The following is a 6,000-nucleotide window of genomic DNA, read 5'->3' as shown; positions in this document are numbered from 1 at the left end:
AAAGGGTGAGTGCCCTCTCGGCCCCCCCACACACACCCTCCCCGCCCTTCCATGTACTGTACTTGTTACCCTGGTAACCCCATGGGCAGAATGCAGATCAGGGGGACAGCGGAGCAGCCCCTTGTCTCCCCTTCACAATTCACCCTGATGATGACTAACACTTTTGTTCATGGAGAGGGCAGGTGGGAGTTACAACATGCTTCAAATCATTGCACCCACTGCGCTCCCTCTCTTACCCCCATCCTTATCTTTCTTCATCTTTAATTTCTATTCATCCTTTTTATATTTCTTCAATTTCTCTAGCTCAGCCGCTCAATTTTTCTCTATTTTTGAAAAGTCTTTTCTCTTGGTGTCAGTGCGTCCTTTCACTCCGAGCTGACAGTGAGCTCACTCACAGCAGATGTGGCGGTGGTTTGCGAGAGGTCAGTGTTATCTAAACAGACCCATTGGGCTATTTGCTATAGCACCCTCCATCAGGCTGGAAGCTCTGAGGAATCAGCCCATCACTTCAATCAGCCACGGTGGAATACAATGAATTTATAATGACCAGAGCCGGGCTGAGGAGAAGGATCAGATGAAAACGGAGTGAGAGAGAAGGAGAAGGACAAAGAGGGCTGAGAAGAAAGTGAAAAGATGGAGCGTTAAAGAGCCAGAGAAGTCAGAGCAGAGTTCAGTTGTCAATGAGCACTATGCAGGAGAGTGTGTTGTTTGTTAGTGGCGTGAAACAAACAAGTGGTTGTTGAAAATGAGGAGATGGACTGTGACTGTGTTTGACAGTAAACTGTTCAGTATATTTGTGTGAAAGGTTACCTCCATTCATGTGTACAGCTCAGAGTTTTCATTACAGAGTATGTGTACATACAGTAGAGGCTACAACGGAGCTGTCCACATGCTTTTATGCATGTGTGTGTGCGTACATGTTTGTGCTCTTGTGTGTTTATTGGCCTGTGTGCAAAGAGAAGTTGTAATCTTATCCCTGTTCAGAGGGTAAGTACATGTGACAGTAGATATATACAAACTCTTGATCAATATCTCGATAGATTGTCAGATAATGAGTCTTCAGGCTGATATGGACAATTGTTTCAATGTGTATGTTTTCCTGGCTTGTTTGCAGACGCCTTGGCTGAGTGCCATCATCCACTATTCACAGTCCAAGAGCTGAGTGCGGTTCAGTCTCTGCATGGTCTGACTGACTACAGCAGGCCCCCCTTCACTCCCTTGCACAGCCTTCAACCTTTGACCACATTAACTGCTGCGGTCAGACTCATCTCCCCGTCTTTCCTTATCACCTGGAATCAAACATTAAAAGAGGGAGGGAGCCAGAGTTACTCATAAAGTCAGAGAAATACGGGCCCTGAGGAGGGAAAGATAAAGACGGTGAGATGCAGCAGAGGGAGCTGATATCAAAGATTTAGAAACACACAGAAAAAGAGGAATGAGGGCTAGTATGATGGTGAGATCAGGACACAAGATCATCAAATGAGGCAAGACCACTAAAGTAAGACAAGGTGTAGGGCGAAATCACGACATGTCGCTGCACCCAATGAGCGGTCACTTCCTTCTCTTCCAAGTTTGACATCTCAAACAAGCAAGGCAGGGCGGAGTTCAGCTGTAGGCAAACAGGCCATTTTACGAGTAACCCATCCCGCAATTACCCGTTACCTTGACTGTCGTGGTTTTAAGAGCGGCCTGGCCTTGGAGTTACCTGGATACACCTGGAGGACGGCGATAAAAAAGAGCCGGGAGTTTTTAGAACCTCGAGGGTGGGTGCTCCTACCTGAGCCGCCAAAGTCCTGCCCCCCCAAAAAGTCCATCTGTCTGTCTGCCGTACCACCACAACTGGCGCCCACACACACCCTGACTATCTGTCTGTCTGCCCGCCTGTCTGTACGTCTGTGTGAGTCAGTGTCCAATAAAGCCAAGTAGTTTCATCAGGTGTTTAAATATGTAGAAGGCTCCACCTTGCACATGCAGACACATACACACACAGACACACACACGCAAACACACACATGTTCACACACAGTTCTAGATCTCAGGCAGGTGGTTTGCTGATAGTGATGGGTAGGAAAATATTTGATGTCCCCAGCTTGGCCATTTAACATTCTCACCCTGTGCTCTGACCTTAAAGAGTGTGCATGCATACAGCGTGCAAAGCTCTGTGTGTGTGTATGTGTGTTTGGCTGTGCGTGTGTGGGTGTGTGTGTGCTTGTTCACTTAGCTTTTAGCCGTGGTTAGCAGCTAAGGTCTCCCTCCCCATCAACCCATCCCAGACACACACACACACACACACACACACACACCCCGTCCTATTAGCACCACCTATCAGAGCCCATTTGACCTCCACCTTCTCCCTGACCTCCATAAGGTGGGGGTCTCCATCCCTTGGGACAGCAGGTTAGCAAGGCGAAAGTGTGTGTGTGTGTGTGTGTGTGTGTGTTTGAGTGTGTGACAAGATGGGGGGTGGCTCTGCTGTCTGACTGTGAGCAAACACTGATGGTCAAACACACGGCCTCCTCCACCCCTCGTAATTTCTCCTTGTGCTCTTCTGCAAGTCCTTCTTTTCAGCAATACTTCGTATCACTTCACCTGTTTCAATGTTGTGACTCTTACAACAGATTCTGGTACAGCTTAGAAAATATTGTGTAAAAAGTATGAAAACTACTCCATTAATCTGAAACGCCTGTAGAATAAAGTCTATACTAACAGGATCTGCTTGCTAAATCCTTCCTCCCTGCAATCTTTGCATCTTCAGCCATACAAATATTGCATTTGTCTGTGTTAACCTCAGAAGCTTCTAGGACTTCAGAGTAAAAATGTGGATTATTTTTTAAGTAACACTAGTAACTGATAAATACCTGCTCCTGATGGTTGATATTAACAAGAATGCTGATAATATTTAACAAAATATGGATATGTATTGATAATACTTAGCACTAATGATACTGTAAACACAAAAGGAAAAATGAGAAGTTAACTTTTGAAGTGTTATTGTATTTCACTTTATCACAGTATCATACTTTACCATCTAGAGATTATGTTGCCTGAGAACTTGGATTAAAAGGTTTAAGAACTGTGAATTCTCACATAGTCTACTGAAGAAGAATTCAACTGCCATCATATGTCAAATCAGACATGACAACAAATAAAACACAGGTAGCTGTGAGGACTAAAACTTTGGGCACTGATGTTGTGGATCAGACTGTGAGTGAGTGTAGAGATCTGATCAAACATGATAAGTGGGAATGTGTCAGCAAAGTGGTGATGACTCAGGATACTGTTGCAAATCCATCTCTAGTAGCGAAGTTGTTGGTCTTGTCTGCTACCTCAGGAAAAAAAGCTACTGCTGCTCTGTTCTCCTTGAATTCATCATGGTTGTGATAATTAGAGATGGGCTGATACACTTTATTACATTCCTATCCGATCTGATCTATAAGAATTTAATTGTGCTGATATCCAATCTGTACTGATACAGTAGGCAACAAAGTAAAACATAAAACAAACTCAACATTCTCAATTTCAAGCCATTTATTAAATAGGGTTGCAACAACCTGAGTGCAATATGTAATGTCATGGTATGTAGGGATGCACCAATTCAACTTTCTGGTTCCGATACCGATGCCGGGGCTTTGAGTATCAGTCCATACAGATACTGATCCGATACCGGTGTTTAATACTAACCTGCATGCCCTGCTGTGGGATAAGACTGGTAGTGTTTTGGGTAAAAGGCAAAAAAAGAGTGGATGGAAAAACTGAAGTAAATATTTATTTAAACTACAGAATATTCAAATGTTTGGCACTATTTTGGTAAAAACAATGCTTCAGAATGTAAAGAAATTCTACTCAAATGTAAACTTTAATACCCTGTAGACTGGTTATGTGAAAAAAGTGCATCAAAGGTAACATTTTAAATCAAGTAGCCATGGAGCTGTTTGCCTGGATCGGCCCCTTTCCCACCAATACTGATCGTGCTTTGAGGGGCACCGATGCATCGATATCCAAAACCAGGATCGGAATCGGTGCATCCCTGGTGATAATGACTTTTCAGGTGACTCATGAGACTTTGTTCCCCCCTCTGGGTACTTGCAGCACACATTTTGCAAGGTGCAACAGCATTGTCGTCCTTTGAAAGCGTTAAAAACAAACATAGATGTGACATCTTTTAGACTTTGTTACATCTGCGCTTGTTGCTCTTTGAGCTGAATGGATCACATACTGTCACCTGCTGGGCTCGAATATGAAGGCTTGTTAATAAGTGGGCCTATAAGAAAGCACCTGTTAGAGTGTGTGTGTTTTAAATTGTACAATTGTGTTAGTAAATAAGAAGAAAATATTCCCATTATCAGCCAGTTATTCACTTGACCTTACGTTAAATCTCTCACCTTCAACAGCCAGGTTAGCGGTTTTCCTTCAGTGTAACTGATGAGGCTTTGAAGGAGCCTGGCATAAAGTCTGTTAAGTCCAGAATTAATGAATTTCAAATAAGAAGAGAAAATTCTGCTGCTGCAACGAAAAGTGGCCAAGTCAAAACAGCAGAGCTCATGGAGCGCTCTTCTTTTTTCACACTTCTCCACCCTGTGTTCTTCGGTGAACAGGCTCCTCTATTGAGAGAGAACAATCGGGTTCTTAATCAGCAGACCTTTTCTCCCTTGTCAGTTCCTGGGTCAACTGATGGACCACACTGCTTTGTAGCAAGTAAAGGGCATAAAATATATGTTTATGAAAAGAAGAATTAATCACACAGGATATCTTTAGATAAAGTCATATTTGTTGTTTTTTTATATCCTTTCTCTAGCTCTGTCTACAAGGGCTTTCATGTGGCTGTAATTACCATATTTCATTAGCGTGTGGAGTGTCAACGCTGGAGCATCAAAGCGGTTGGCTCTTCGCATGTGCAGCAACCACCGCCAGGGAAGTACACAACTATCTGTTTTTTTCCCAGAATAAATTCGCCCGAGCCTGTTTTTGAGTGCACTCTCTCCCTCAAGCTGCTGTCGATATCAAAGAGAACCCATTCCGCATGTGAAGTGCCCCTTGTGCAGAATAATAAAGCAGTGCATCATGGCAAAAAACTGTGAAACACAACACTCTCACCACCATCCCTCAATGCACACATGAGGACACACATGCACATATACGCATGGTATTCCTCTCTCCTTTGTAGCTACTTTACTCTCCTTGGTTCACATTTACTTCTATCTATGCACTCAAAACAAATAATTTCTCTTCTGCATGTTCAAACAGAGAACAAGGAGTGCAGAATATACTGTATGTTTACAATTCTCAAACTTTAATATCCAAACAAACATGCATTTTCTTTTGCAACGATAAACTCCAAACAGTTTTGCAGTAAAACTTTATATGATTAACATTTTTCTTAGGGAATTTGTAAAATCTTTTTATTACTATGCAACAAAACACATCTCAAAAGATCACAGGGACTCTGGTAGACATGGCTCTGTCGCTATTTTCCATAAAATATTACAAACCCATAAAAGAGGCATATTGTTTTACTGAGTGACATATTTTGTTAGTACAAAGACAATCACCTGCATAGTTTCTGTCCTTAGCTTGTTAAACTCAGGCTCAGAGTAATCTTTGAGCTGTTTTTGTGAGCATGCTCAGTGATGTCTGGAGTTGTTTTAGCATAAGTAGCAAAATGTCATGATCATCAGTGAGGCCTTGTTTTTTTGGTTACCAGTAGGGCTTTCGTACAGTTAACTTTTAAAATTACAACTGTCTCCTGCATTTTAATAGTTAATTGAGGTTAACCACGTTATTAATTTTATTTCTTGAGTTCTGTCATTGCTGAGTCTATAATAACTTTGAGTAATTCTGACCAGTGCTTTGATTTGTGAGGCCAATGAATGCTATAAAGTTTACTTTATAATGTTGGATTTAAGATTTATTATTGAAACACAAACAGTGCTCTTCTAAATTTTGTGGTGATTTGCTATGCTGGACAGGAACACAGCATTGCAAGGTTATATATTGAGAAAT

The sequence above is a fragment of the Halichoeres trimaculatus genome, unplaced genomic scaffold, assembly GCF_033239565.1.
Source record: "Halichoeres trimaculatus isolate MK-OKI-2021-1 unplaced genomic scaffold, fHalTri1.1 fHalTri1_scaffold_4, whole genome shotgun sequence".
NCBI lineage: Eukaryota > Metazoa > Chordata > Actinopteri > Labriformes > Labridae > Halichoeres > Halichoeres trimaculatus.
This window is presented reverse-complemented; position numbering follows the sequence as displayed.